At 43.7% G+C, this 16,029-nt stretch overlaps 1 pseudogene; it reads left to right on the forward strand.

Annotated features, from left to right (window-relative positions):
• The window catches only part of LOC106610998 (BTB/POZ domain-containing protein 7-like), a 48,018-nt pseudogene that overhangs the window by 23,901 nt on the left and 8,088 nt on the right, over positions 1-16,029 (forward strand).

The raw sequence follows: 16,029 nt of genomic DNA on the forward strand, positions 1-16,029 counted from the left end.
TGTTTAACGTAAACTCACTCACTTTTGTACATCGCCTTGGTCCGTACAATTGACCTTATTTTAGCGCCCCAAAAACATAATACTTTCAGATCAATTGTAATGTCAATACCATTGTAAAGCACAATTTCTCCCCTTTCCAACGAAATCAATAACATGACCTCCACGCTGCCGGTTTCTGCATAATTCAAGAAGACAATGAGCGCCGCTGGGTCTTTTTAAAAATGATGGTTGGGGAAGCGAAACTAATGCTTGATAGCGAGAAGGAGAGATGTCGTGTGGGAAAACGTATTTCTTTCACTCGATCTGTCCAATTTATCGCCTCTAAAATGTAAATAAAACACTATAAAGAGTTTATATAATGTGTCATTACATACCTATTTGAAGGTTTGTGTCGAATTTGAATCGGGTTTTTAGGGCGGTGCTAAAGTGATCTTCAGAAGTAAACATTGACAAGGTATCCCCCATTACCCCCGTCACTGTCCGTTTCTTGTTTTTAAACGATGAGAGAAGGGCTACACCTGGTGGAGAGAGATTGTAAGAGAGAAATAGTTGCTTTACACGTGCTGTACGTTACGGCATGACATGTCACGATGTAACAGAGGGTCAGTTGTTTTCAACTTTTCTCCAATACTATAGAGCCATTACCATGTCGATCAACGCTTGAATAGAAACTTAGTTCACACCCCAGATTTTGAAGTCAACACAGTCGCTACAGTCCCATTAGTTTTCTTTGCAGCCTCGTTTGAATGTCACGGTTGCGCACATTTGTACGGAATGGGGTGAGTTTACTTTACCTAGCTAGCTAGTTACATGTCGGTTCTCTCACATTAGGCAGTAATTTATTTATTTATTTATTAAAATAACTATGAAAGGAGCAAAGCCCAGGTAAAAGGTTAGAGGAAAACCTGCCTTAGTCTTCTGAATACCTAACCCTGGATGAGAGTTTTTATTTTTCAGTGAGACAATTACACACATTTTAATGCCAAAGACCAGAATGTCCAAGAGTTGTTGAGCGTTCCTGAGGGGTCCAGTCTCAGTCCTGACTTAAAGCTGGTTGAAAATCAGTGAAAAGGTTTAAATATTGCTGCCCTTAAATGATTCCCAACCAAATGTACTGAGCTTCAGCAATTTTGAGTTGTGCAGAGTTGGTAGTCTCTTATTCATTTTCAGCTTTAATTGCTGACAAATGTGCTTCCACAAAGTATTAACTTTGGGGGTGTGAAGACATACGCAATCAAGCGATCCTTGTTTTTTATTAATTTAAAGAAAATCTATACTTTTTCTTTCACTGAAAATGTGGAGCAGATCATAGCTCTGTAGGGAAAAGATCTAATTGAATCCTTTTTAGATTTTGTTTTAAGGCAGTGAAATGTGACAACTGTGCGAGGGGTCTGTAGACTCACTAGGTACTGTATGTCTAACAGATCGAGTGAGGTTGGTTGCAGGGGCAACTTGGGGCTAATGCTGAGGCTGCGGCTGCAGAGAGGGGTTGAGCTGGGCTTTGTACGGGGCTTTTGGTTTAAAAGAGGTGGGCTGGACAGGGCTGGTTCCCCACAAAGATCGCCATACATCTGTATTGCATTTATTGCCTGCGCGAGTCAACATTTTGTGAGGGGCAGGAAGAGAAAGTGCCCGAGATGAAGATATAACATAAAATCAACATTTTTATTTTTCATATTAGCCTTTGCACATATACAGCACATACAGAAGTTAATGATATGATTTTCAAAAGGAATTTTCATCCTCTATCTGAAAAATACTGTATATATTTGTTATTTTTTAACAATGGCGGGTTGAGATCAGTCGAAGTAACAGGATGTATGGTTATGCATTGACTAATACAATTCAAACAGACCAATTTCATCAGGCCTTAATCCCCATGGCACGTTACTCAGTAACAGAGTTACTCAAAACAATCCAATCACTCCATGGCTAACCCCCCTGCTCCCTCTCCTCTCCCCCTCTCAGGCATGGCAGGCTGGGCTTGGGTGTCTAAAGAGGCTCCAGAGGACCAGGACCTGAGAGAGAGAGCCGACGGCTGAGGTACTAAGCACTTCTCCTGGGCAGAATGAAGATGCAGGAGCGGAGATCCCGGAACAACAAGTGAAGAAGAGTGACGATGGGTGCTAATGCATCCAGCTACCCGCACTCATGCTCGCCTCGTACAGGGGGAAACACACAGACACAACAGACCTTCATAGGTAAGTTTCAATGTTCTTACTTTACCGTAATATTGTATGTATCTTCAAAGTCCTCAGTGGGACATATCATCAGTGTCCAGAACAGACCCTCGTGGCAAGGATATGAACATAGATAAACGATATGCTTAAAATATGATGCATGATACAGCGCAGGAGGTTGGTGTCACCTTGATTGGGGAGAACGGGCTCGTGGTAATGACTATCGGAATCTGTGGAATGGTATCAAATACATCAATCACATGGTTTCCAGGTGTTTGATGCCATTCCATTTGCGCCGTTCCGGCCATTATTATGGGCCGTTCTCCCCTCAGCAGCCTTCACTGCGATACAGGAATGTGCAAGTCATTGTGGAGGGGGGTTGGTTGGAGTTGATCTTTTCAGTTCCAGCAACTGATTTAGGCTGTAGTTTTTACAAATCGAGTTCTGTCAGTCATCTTTATTTTCTTGACTTATGAAGTTGAAGCCATCCGTGTCTGGTTTGTTGGAAGTGTACAAGCTGCATTCTATTAGTTTTATTCTCTCTGGCAGAGACCTGCTCAGGCATCCACCGCTGCCTCTATGTTCATTTCCATTTCAGACTCCAAGCATCAATCCCTCATTCATTTTCTAGGCCTTATTGATGGCCATTTATGAGTGGCTGCTTATGAATTTACTCATATTTTATAGGCTTTTTGAGACAGTTTTGGATTCAATCAATGTCTGCTTAAGGAAAACCCCAGGCTTTTATATTCATTTTCCAGTTACGCCTTTCTTGTCCGTAGTCCTAGAGACATACAGTAGGTCCAAGCTCAGGGAGATTTGATTGACACTGAAAGCCCTGTAGATTTCAGAAATAAACTGATGTTGTTTCCAGTTCTAAGGGTTGTTGGTTGTAAGCTGAAGTCGCTGCTGTGCAGGCATAGATGGAGGATGATTCACAGTATTAGAATGACTGCTATGTGGGTCACTGTGATGGATGTTCAGGGAAGGAAGGCCATAGAGAGACTTTTCTATTTGGCAGTGCTGCCTCTGACGCAAGAGTCCCCTCTCTCCAGCCAAACATCACTGCTATTAGGGGTAGTTCATTTGTGTATGGCTGGACAAGTGTATTCCATAAGACTACAGAGGAGGGGGGACTTTCCTACCCCAGACTGACAATCCAAAACGTTGTAGTCCATGTTCTACTTGCTGTTGTCCTCTAATTCCATCCATGCGTTAATCAAAGTCAACTTTATTGATGCTTGTGATGACATCTGATGGAATTTTGACAATGATGGCCTGTTCCTTGACACAGACAGTTGAATTATCTGTGAAATGAGACTGGGCCACTAGATCAAGGGAGTGCCAAGCACGCTATGGGGGAGTTAGAGGAGAGTGTCTAGACTGCCAGGTCAAATGACCAGCCTAGGAGGAAATACCGCTTGGGTTTCATATGGTCATGATTTCAGAATAGAACAGGCAAACTGAATAATATCAAGCCCGAGGATTTGACTGCATTTATAAAACAGCTGTGGAAAAACAAGATTCGTGTATCATATTAATAAAATCCTGACCTGACTTCTTTCCCATTTCAGAAAACAACCACAACATTTGAACCAGCTGACCTCTGTGTTATGTTATGTGTTGCAGGGACGTCGTCATACTCCCAGCAGGGCTATGGCTGGGAGTCCAAGCTGTACAGCCTGGAGCAGGGTCACGACAAGCCCCATGACAGGAAGAAGAAGAGCCTGGGCCTGGCCACCCTCAAGAGGAGGTTCATCAAGCGCCGTAAGTCCAGCCGTTCTGCCGACCATGCCCGCTTGATGCGGGAGCTTCTGTCGGGGTGGGATGTGCGTGATGCCAACGCCCTGGTGGAGGAGTACGAGGGCACATCCTCCCTCAAGGAGCTAAGCTTCCATGCCAGCCTGGCACGGGCCGAGGCACCCAGCCTGCAGCGTGACCTGTCTGCCCTCTACCAGCACAAGTACTGCACCGACTTGGACCTCATCTTCCAGGACACCTGTTTCCCCGCCCACCGCGCTGTGCTGGCTGCCCGCTGTCCGTTCTTCAAGACCCTGCTGTCCTCCTCCCCGGGGTACGGTGCCGAGGTCCTCATGGACATAGAGACGGCAGGCATTGACGTGCCCATGTTCTCTGCACTGCTGCACTACCTGTACACGGGGGAGTTTGGGGTGGGCGGGGCGGAGGACACCAGGCTGCAGAACGTGGACGTGCTGGTGCAGCTGAGCGAGGAGTTTGGCACGCCCAACTCCCTGGAGGCAGACATGAGAGGGCTGTTTGACTACATGTGTTACTATGATGCCCTGCTCAGCTTCTCCTCGGACGCGGAGCTGGTGGAGGCTTACAGCAGTGGGGGGACTGGAGGGGGGCGTGGCCACAGGGGGCGGTGGGGGGCTGGGCTCCCCAGATGAGGACCTGAGGGCCCACAAGGCCGTGCTTTCGGCCCGCTCACCCTTTTTCCGGAACCTTCTGCAGCGGCGCATCCGCACGGGGGAGGAGATGACTGAGCGCACACTCCAGACACCCACACGCATCGTGCTGGATGAGTCCATCATCCCGCGAAAGTACGTGCAGGTCATCCTGCACTGCATGTATACAGACTTGGTGGAGCTGGGGCTGGTGATGAGGGGGAGCCCCTCGGCCGGGAGCCTGGGGGAGGTGCAGGTCCTGGTGGCCGGGGGCAGGGGAGGAGCCAGCACCTGCACTGAGGAGGCCATGGAGCTCTACCACATCGCCCTCTTCCTTGAGTTCAGCATGCTGGCACAAGGTAAGCTACAGTATCAACCATGAATGAATGGTTCTCAGTAGAGAGCTGGTGTTTACATTCAACCTGGCGGTACATGTTGAGTTAATCCCAGATCCCTTTATAATCTGTCCAGTATATGAGGATGAATGGTAGTCTGGGAGGCTGCCTGTAGCAGCCAGTGAGAATATACTTTGATGCTTTTTATCCTTTTAAATCGGGTCTGCTAAGGTTAACAAATGGGCTGCGTTATGAATTTGAATGTCAATCTGTCATGCTAGGAGTGTTATTTTAATGGCATGGGAGTCCATATGATATTGCCCTTAGCTCTGTGACAGTATGGGTCTGACTGGGGATGGATATCCTCATATAACTGCGTCTCTGCATGCTGAAATCTATCATAGGTTAGCAGGACAGGAGTGTGTGCCAACATCAAGGCTTTAATGTAGACTGGGCATTGGCACAACTGAAAAAGCTATCTCAATTGATCCATCCATGCCCATCCATCCCTATAACCCAAGATTAGGAAATAATTTTGGTGGAGGGCTGCACAGATTGTTTTGGGGGACCGATTTGTTCATCAAAATCAATTTGCAGGCCATTATAATTTCAACGTATTTCTATCTAGTTTTAGATGTTTTTTATCCAAAATAATAATTTACAAGAAGATATACCATAAAACTTAAATCAATAGCCCATGTGTTTATTTGCTTCAATCACTGAACACAACATTAGAGACAGGCTTCTATTTGAGCCAGGTGCCTATTTCCTTAATGCACACAGCTTTTGCTCATTTGTATAGTTAATTGTTTAATTCCAGCATTTGCTTCCAGCCTTTTAATAAATGTGTTAATTTCCTGCACTAATTTATCATTTACACACTGTCCTGTTTATTTTGTCTCGGTATGCCTCTGTCTCGAGATAATTATTATTCTGTCACGAAAAAATAAAATAATTATTCTCCTCTTTGACTGTTCATGTTTGGCAGTTCTTACTTTCACCACTAGAGGGTGATCAGACGATTTCTGGGGGTCTGTTAGTGGTGCTTGAGACAGCCGTTTGTTTGTTCACCCACACCCGCCCTCAATTGCTAATAACCCATCCGCAATTGCTAATAACCCGTCCGCAACCGCTCGACTATATGTGAAAAAGTGAAAATCTGAGGCCTGCAACCGACCCTAACCCGCTAATATAGAAAGTGAAAGATTTTTTGACGGGGGTGCACTTTTTTTATGTCTGATTTTAAGGGCCGTCCATACCAAGGACGATAACAATAACGGTCACTATAACGAATCAGAAAATAAAATGTGTTCAAATTCAAGTGAACAGGAGCGTTCAGACTACAACGATAACTACAAAAAGAGTGGAAAACGATAACGACAGTATCGTTTGTATCACTTTCAGAGTGATTTGTATTTTTTCCCTGTCCCTTTGACTATAAAATATTGACAACCGATCAAAAACGCGTTCTATTGAAGCGGTCTAGGTGCGTAAGGCTGCTCAGAGAGGAGAGAAGGCAGAGCGCACGCTAAGCTTGCCTGAATAACTGGGCATGTGTGAGCATATTGGTGGCCACATGAATTATAGTACGACTTGGGAGAATGATGTGCCTTTCTGTACCTTAGCTGTCGAGAAAATACCCATTACTGATCCAAGTGGTTGCCAAATCAGGCCAAAACTAGATTATTATTATTTCGGAATGAAACATGCATTTAAAACTCAGGGATTTTTAGCAGATATTGAAAGGACAAATTCACTGTAGTTTACAGCCTAGAATAGAATTATTTATAAAATGCATTATTGCATTGTGTTGTTATAGCCTAGGTGTCATCATTTTCTTGTCCCCAACAAGTTTAATCAATTGGGGAGATTTCCGAACTGCGTGCCTGCAGGGACTGGGAGCGCAGCCTAGGGAGCACACTATCCTAGGCTACCTGTCATTTCATAATCTGATGTAAAAATATCTATTTCACTGTGTAAATCCATTGGGTGTAGGCTATTCACTGCAGTATTAGGCCTAATATTTAGCTAATGAATGATGGGTTGCATACACTTCTAACTTATGCTACACATCTCTACCAACTGGGCAAAACTGGTTGAATCGACGTTACCAAGTCATTTCAACCAAAACAGTGTGATGACATTAAATCAACGTGGAAAACTGATTGGATTTGCAAAAAGTTATCAACATAAGGGCATTTTGTAATTTTTACACCTAACTTTTAACCTAAATCCAATGACATGGTGACTTTTTTTAAAAGTTCACGTTAGTTGAATTCACATTAGTTGAACTGACGTCTGTGCCTAGTGGGTAGTCTGTCTTCACAGTTCTCTTTGCGCAGTTACGCACCGCTTCTCAGCTACAGCTATTCCTCCTAACACTTGGAGTCCCAGGAAAAGCTAGACTACAATAGCTTGTTGTACATTTAATTCAAGCAGTTTATTTACTATTAGCCTATCAAGGAGAGATTTCAGCTTGCTGAATGTAAAGTAGGGGAGTTTTAAAGGAGAGAGAGCACACGATGGTGTGATCAAAGTACACCATATGAGTAGCCTGCTAATGTACCTTTCTGGAACTTGTAAACTGTCGAGAATAGAACCAAACTGATCCACATGGGTGCATAATCAGGGCTAGGCCATATGCAGTTTTTTTGGCATGAAGCATTCAAAACAGGACGTTTGAGCAGTTATTCAAATTAGCCTACATCATTGCAGTTTACAGCCCTAGACAATAATTGTGTACTCACGTGATAACAATAATACTTTCCTCATTGCAGTGTGTTGTTGTAGCCTAGGTAGAATAATGTTATTGTCTCAACGTAGGCCTAGTGGTTAGAGTGTTGAACTAGTATCCAAAAGGTTGCAAGATCAAATCCCCCAGCTGACAAGGTAAAAAATCTGTCATTCTGCCCCTGAACAAGGAAGTTAACCCACTGTTCCTAGAATTTCATTGAAAACTAGAATTTGTTCTTAACTGACTTGCCTAGTTAAATAAAGGTAAAATAAATAAATACAATTATCTAGGTAATATTTAGCTTCTTACTTCAGCTACACATATCCAGCTGTTCCTGTGCATAATAGGCTATAGGCTATGCAAGCCACTCCGATATTCCTCTTCATGTGAAATCTCAGGAAAAGCTATAGGCTACAAAAGACATAGGACATTTATTTTGAGCTTTTTTTTATAGTAGGCCTAATAGCCTTTTCATGTAGAGAAACACGCTTGCTCTTGCAAATTGCTGAATGTAAAATAGGCCTCGGCCAAAGGAACTGTCAGGGAACGTTAAGGAGAGAGAGAGTGCGTTGGTGTGATCACTTTGGCCATAACATTGTTGCACTGATGCATTACAAATGGTTCTCGTCCTTGGTGTGGACGGTCCTTTAGATATGTTTCTGTTATATAATTTCTGACATTTTTGTAGGCTATTTGTTAGTCAACATGTCTGTAATTAGATACATGCAGCTTCTCCTCTGTCATTATCTGTTGCCCTAGAAGACTAAATAAACCCTTACTCACCAGAATAATGTCATAAATGATAGAATGAAGGCTTTAATCTAGTTGACATTGGTAAAGTTGTCTCTGTCATCTCTGCTTCTTTCATGGAGCAAAGACGTTTATGGACCGTGGAGAAATGCAATAACAAAAAAAAAGACTGGAAAGATTTTCTGTGCAAAATGTCCAAATGACATCAGTTTGACCGGTTGTAAGGAAATAGGAAGCTGTGAAAACTGATCAGATTTCAGTTTGGCTTTGATGCCTATTTTATGTGGTGGAAATACAATCAGCTTGTATGATTCTGATAAAGATAGCACCCCCACAGATGGTATCTAACTGCACATTCACATTCTCTCAAGATGCTGAAAGAAAGAAATCATATTTCTCCACTCCTGTTCCCAAGTCAAAATTTGTCTACATCTGGTTTATAATTTTACTGCAAGAAATGTTTAATTCTGTAGGAGTTAATATTAAGACTGCGAGAGGTTACAGATCTACTGTCAGTGTCCAGATTTCAGTTTCCATTTAACCCATCTGAACAGTAGGCTACAGTTCCCTTGACATGCCATAGGCTTATTTAAAGTCCCGTCTTGTGACTGTGGAATTTGTATAGAGCCTCACAATCATCACATATAACACAGCCGGCACTACTATCATCCTCTTTTACCAAATCTTTCCCAAACATTACTTTCCTGGCCGTCCCTTCTCTTTATTTTCAACTCTCCATTTTGCAGATTTTCTCTTATTGAACTTCGACATTGCCCCTGTGTATCGACTTTTTCTGCCCGTCCCCAAAAGCATTAGGCTATTTGGCACGCGTACAGATTGGCGTGTAGGCTATTTGGCACGCGTACAGATTGGCGTATAGGCGATTTGGCACGCGTACAGATTGGCATGTAGGCCATTTGGCACGCGTACAGATTGGCGTGTAGGCTATTTGGCACGCGTACAGATTGGCGTGTAGGCAATTTGGCACGCGTACAGATTGGCGTGTAGGCTATTTGGCACGCGTACAGATTGGCGTGTAGGCAATTTGGCACGCGTACAGATTGGCGTGTAGGCTATTTGGCACGCGTACAGATTGGCGTGTAGGCTATTTGGCACGCGTACAGATAGGTCTTAAAGCTTAGGCTTATGCACTAATAAAAGATAATGAAAGAAAAACATTAATGTAGCCTATAGATATAAATGGCACAAGAATGATACATTTATGGATTTTGTAAGTTATTGTTTTCTCTTTTATTCAACCCGCCCGCCCACCCACCACCCACCTGCCCTTCATATACACAATATTTCATGACCCTAAACCCCCCCACACCACGAATATAACCATGCGGACTGCGAGTCCAACTAGGGTCTGTACTCCGAAGATGTTGACTGTTTTTATGCTTGCCAGTTAGCTAGTTTTTCTCAGCTGTGGATAATGGATAACAGTTTCCTACTGGCGAAAACATTAAACCTCATAAAATAATTAATGATAATTCATGGTAGCCTCGTAAACAATTAATTTAGACATGCCGTTTATTTGAAACTGGCATTTATTTGATGAAATGTGTGCCATTACCCAGCTATTAAATGGGACAGGCAGCTATTTGAGACTCAGCGTTTAATTTAAGTTTTACGGTACAGGGCTGTATATATATATATGTATATTACATGATGAAAAGTATGTGGACACCTGCTCGTCGAACATCTCATTCCAAAATCATGGGCATAAATATGGAGTTGGTTCCCCCTTTGCTGCTCTAACATCCTCCACTCTTCTGGAAAGGCTTTCCACCAGATGTTGGAACATTGCTGCGGGGACTTGCTTCCGTTCAGCCACATGAGCATTAGTGAGGTTGGGCAATTAGGCCTGGCTCGCTGTTAGCGTTCCAATTCATCCCAAAGGTGTTCGATGGGGTTGTGGTCAGGGCTCTGCGCATGCCTGTCAAGTTCTTCCACCGATCTCGACAAACCATTTCTATATGGACCTTGCTTTGTGCACAGGGGCATTGTTATGCTGAAACAGAAAAGGGCCTTCCCCAAACTGTTGCCACAAAGTTGGAAGCACAGAATCGTCTAGAATGTCATTGTATGCTGTAGCATTAAGATTCCCTTTTACTGGAACTAAGGGGCCTAGCCTGAACCATGAAAAACAGCCCCAGACCATTATTTCTCCTCCACCAAACTTTACAGTTGGCACTATGGATTTGGGCTGGTAGCGTTCTCCTGGCATCTGCCAAACCCAGATTTGTCCGTTGGCGTGCCAGATGTTGAAGTGTGATTCATCACTCCAGAGAACGCGTTTCTACTGCTCCAGAGTCCAATGGCAGCGAGCTTTACACCACTCCAGCCGACGCTTGTCATTGCGCATGGTAATCTTAGGCTTGTGTGCAGCTGCTCAGCCATGGAAACCCATTTCATGAAGCTCCCGACAAACAGTTATTGTGCTGACGCTGCTTCCAGAGGCAGTTTGGAACTCGGTAGTGAGTGTTGCAATCGAGGACAGACACTTTTTACACGGCAGTCCCGTTCTGTGAGCTTGTGTGGCCTACCACTTTGTGGCTGAGCCGTTGTTGCTCCTTACAGTTGACCGGGGCAGCTCTAGCATGGCAGATATTTGACAAACTGACTTGTTGGAAAGTTGGCATCCTATGATAGTGCCACGTTGAAAGTCACTGAGCTCCTCAGTAAGGCTATTCTACTGCCAATGTTTGTCTATGGAGATTGCATGGCTGTGTGCTAAATTTTGTACACCTGTCAGCAACAGGTGTGGCTGAAATAGCCGAATCGACCAGTTTGGAGGGGAGTCCACATACGTTTGTATATATAGTGTACCTATTTTTTTTCTCAAACCTCCCGCAGGCCAGACTGAATGGGCTCGTGGCCCAGATCCAGAGCCGTATGTTCCCCACCCCTACTATAATTCCTATGGCTGTATTCTCCATATGTCCTCATCTGAAATTCCCTGCTTGTTTTGGTAATGTTTTTGTCATTTGCAGACATTAGGCCAGTTTAAATGGAAAAAAACAGGACTGTTTCTCTGCCCTCCCTCCCAGTAACAGATTGCTCCAGGCAGGGGGTTGTAGAGGTCTCCAGTGACAGACAGTCTTATTGATACACAGCTCTGCTGAGCAGAGAGCCAGCCAGCGCTGCTGTCAGGGCTCCATCAGTCCTTTATTTATCACAAGACAGCTGTCCTCTCTCCTTTGCTCTCCCTCTCTCTGGCTGCTGTCACTCTCAGCACTCTGAGTTGACCCCCAGAGCTCCCTAGAATGTCAGATGGAGACGAAAGCAGAGCTGTTGTCAGTTTATTACCGTCACCTCCCATTTCAATGAGAGATGGTGTTTTAAACCTGAGGGGGGGTTGCTCTCTTCATGACTGAGAGGTTCAGTTGAATATAAATGTACTAAGTCACACATGGGAGGTATGTTGTTTCTCACCTCCACTAGGCAGCGGTCATGATGATGTGTGGTGTGCTGCTAACAAAGACCCCTCACACCTTTCTCTGACAGCTGAGTGACAGGTTGAATTATTTGAAAAACTTGCCCCTCCGTCAAAATACGCCTTGAAATATCGATATAGAAGACTGAGGGTGAATAGATTCCATTTGCGCATCTGTCTTCAACAGCTACATTCCATCTCTCTTGGAGATCGGTGTGGTTTTGCCTGTGTTACAGATTCAGTAGTAAAGTCCCTGATTATGGCCATTGCCCACCCACTCCATCACACAGGCACAGGGATTAGTGTATTGTGAAAGTGGCCTCTGTCACACTACTGTCACTAGCAGCATCACAGACAGGAAATTATGTGCTACTGGGCCGTAGAGAAGATTAAAACATCAATCTGTCAGACAACAAACACAAAATGTTAATAACAATAACATATTTTTATTTCTAAAACGTTTTATGTAAATCTCAAAGTGTAGGGTGATTCCTCACGAAACTAGAAAAAAATACCATGATTTTGGTGGATTTTCACAACATTGTATCTTAAAACATAATTAAGAAATAATGAATTGAAGTTGGAACATTTGTGACATTTTGGCCTTACCCAGATCTCCTTTAAGACTCTATAAGGTTTCATCTGTAGGTGCTACAAAGCATAAAATGGTGTCATATGACGCTTTACCGCTCGCTCTGTAATATGAGTAGTTTTTTTTATTTCAATAACGATTGTCTTACATTCATTTAGGGATTAGTGTATTGTGGAAATGGTCTCTGTCACACTACTGTCACCAGCAGCATCACACGCAGGAAACTACTGGGCCATAGAGGCAGAGACAATGGGATGATTAAAACCTCAATCTGTCAGACAACAAACACATTATGTTAATAACAATAACATTTTTATAAAGCTTTTCATGTAAATCCCAAAGTGACTGTTAAAAGAACATAGGGCACAAAGAACACAAATGAAGTCACTGCACATAATACACAACACTAATACATGGAAAACTTGAGAATAGATAAGGGGTTGGGGGAGTGGAGTAGAGCAGTCAGTTTGCTGGTTATGAAGGCACAGTGGAAGAGATGGATCACACACACAGCTGGCCAGATCCTCTTCCCCCGCCCTGCGTTGTCACTCTCAGGGTCGCCAAAGCAGCTTTAGCACCAGGCAAACTGTCATCCCTTCAAACCTCCCCTCCCCCTACTCCAAGCCCCTACTCTAGGGTATTTATATCTCCTCTCTCTCTCTCCTACAGAGAAGCAACATCAGTTCCCATGAAACCCCATGTTCTGTGGGATGGCTGTGGTGTATGTTGAGTATCAAGGTCCTCTCATTTTGTCTGTGCTATAGCCCTCTATTTACTTCCCTGCTTTTCATCTCTCCATATTCCTTTTTTTCTTTCTCTTTCCTGTCTTAGTTATCCTCCTCTCAGTGACACACTAACCTTTTAACATGCACACACATGATTGCACACACACACACACACACACACGTGCACGTGCACGCAAAAAGACATGCTCACCCAAGTGTCAAATGAGCTGGAAAGGCCCATGATTGCATTTCCATGTGAAAACCTTAAGTGACCTCAGCTGCCTGTCAGAGACCTGGGTAGCTGCAAGCTATCTCAGGAGACACTTGGTATGCTGATGTCAGGGGCTGAGGTGGAGCTCTGTCATCTGGCAGTCTCTTCCTTCTCCTCTATGTAACTTCACTGCTTCCTCTCCGTCTGGTTGAGGCCAGGGTACACTTTCACTAGAGGTAGGGGTCAATCTGACAGCCTCTTTATCCATCAGCAATTATCAACCTTATTAGGGAAAAGGGGATACCTAGTTAGTTGTACAACTGAATGCATTCAACTGAAATGTGTCTTCCACAATTAACCCAACCCCTCTGAATCAGAGAGGTGCGGGGGGCTGCCTTAAACGACATCGTCAGCACCCGGGGAACAGTGGGTTGGTTAACTGCCTTGCTCAGGGGCAAAACGACAGATTTGTACCTTGTCAGCTCAGGGATTCAATCCAGCAACCTTTCAGTTACTGGCCCAATACTCTAACCACCAGGCTACCTGCCTCCTAGACAGAGGAGATCACTCACTCTTTTACTCACTCTCACTTAACTGACATTAAAAGCCTTTCAAGCACAGTGAGAGTGATGATAATGAGTGGCTCAGCACACAATGCAGATTTTCTCTCTATTTCCTCTCTCTCTTTACACACACACACACACACACACACACACACACACACACACACACACACACACACACACACACACACACACACACACACACACACACACACACACACACACACACACACAGAGAGAGAGAGAGAGAGAGAGTAATGACTCATCTGTGGAGACCTACGGCCCATTACAATCATAATTCATGTGCGGTGAGTTTTTTAGTCATTGATTAATACGATTAATGACCACACCACCGCACACCTTGGGAGGAAATAAAAAATGTTAGTCAGTTAGTCTTCAGAGCTGCTTGCTGATGTGAGTGTTAAGAGTGGTAGTGAATGGGATCTGAATTTAAATCTAAACTTGGCGTTGCATCTACGAGGCTGTTGCTCGGCCCTGTGTCTGACTAACAGCCTTCCATTAGGAGAATCAGTCAGCTGTTGTGTTATGTTTTAAGGATAAGTCTTGGTCTGTGATATTGCTGTCTGATCAAGTCATTTCTCTGGTTAACAGGCAGAGCTTGACCTATGACGTGAGTGAACCCTAATGCAATTGGACCAAGAGAGACTGAATCTCCACAGATATCAGTCCAGTAGTGTTTTTGTTACCCTTGGGCCTACTTGTGTTCCAAGCAGAGAGGGATTTCCAGTTGCTCCTGGGCAGAACTTCAGCTTATCGGTTAACTTAGAAGTTGGACTTAAACCTCAGGTGGTCGGACAGAGCCAATCATTCTGTTTAAGTCTCTCCTTCCTTTTTGTTTTGTTTGAGACAGCAAAGAGCTAGGTCCTTGAGTAATTAGACACGATTCAAGTCCAGCACAGTGTTTACAGGTCTTGAGTGCGGCTGATGTTTAAGTTGGTCTGGAAATGTTGTGTTCCATAAACACAGAGCTCCAAATAAAAACAGCAAGACAAAATGCCTCATTTATTGCAGTGTCAAATATGTGGTTGCCATAACACTCATTGTATTGATATTCTTGTCAGTCTACTAGGCTCCAGTGAATGCATAGTGCCACCCGTGGAAGGAGAGAGGAGGGGAAGGAGGAAGGGGGAAATGGCTTTAGTATTACATATAATGCTGATTCTAATCTCCGGCTCATAATAAAAGTGCAAAGCTTTCTTTATAAGGCTGAATGGTGCTGTGAATTGTAATGGGCTAATAGAGAACAGAGCCGTCTGCTTTCATGTGCTGCTGGTCCCCAATTGGGAATCTTTACCTTTCAAAAGGAACGTGTGTGTGTCTGTGTGTGTGTCTGTCTATGTGTCTACCCCTGCTCAGAGTGCGAGCAGAGATATGCAGAGATAAGGACAAAATGAGAGGGATACGGTCGTTACTAGTTACCACAGCCACAAAGTCATAATTATGTCTAAACCCCGCCTATTTCTACTATTTCTATTCTTAAAATCTGATTTTAAACCTAATCTTGACCTTAACCACACTGCTAACCTTATGCCTATCTCTAACCTTAAATTAAAACCAAAAGCTAATTTTTGTTTTCATACATTTTTACAATATAGCCAATTTTTACTTGGTGGCTATGGTTACAAGTGACAACTGAGGGATACAGAGAGTGGAAGAGGGGGAGGGAGAAGTGTGGAATCCATTCCCTATTCTAGGCTGTTTATGGGAGATAAAAAGGCAAAATGCCTGTGTCCACGTTTCAAGTTAATCTGTTCTCTTAACGATTTCCATCCTGCATTTAAAACACTGTGGGGGTCTGCTAGAATCTCTGCCTAGCTAATAAAAGTAAAGGAAGGGACCAAACATGTAGGAACATGTAGGTTTAAGTGTGTGTGACAGTTGAAGGGAAATAAACCTTTTAAATGCCAAAGCAAGAGGGCAGGAGTCAATTTCCCAAAGTGCATTTTCAAAGCGGTTTCAATGGCGAAAGGTAGTGTAGCAGATCAAATCAAATTGTATTTGTCACATGCGCCTTATAGTGAAATGCTTACATACAAGCACATAACCAACAATGCCGTTTTGAAAAAAAAGG

The sequence above is a fragment of the Salmo salar genome, chromosome ssa09, assembly GCF_905237065.1.
Source record: "Salmo salar chromosome ssa09, Ssal_v3.1, whole genome shotgun sequence".
Classification (NCBI taxonomy): domain Eukaryota; kingdom Metazoa; phylum Chordata; class Actinopteri; order Salmoniformes; family Salmonidae; genus Salmo; species Salmo salar.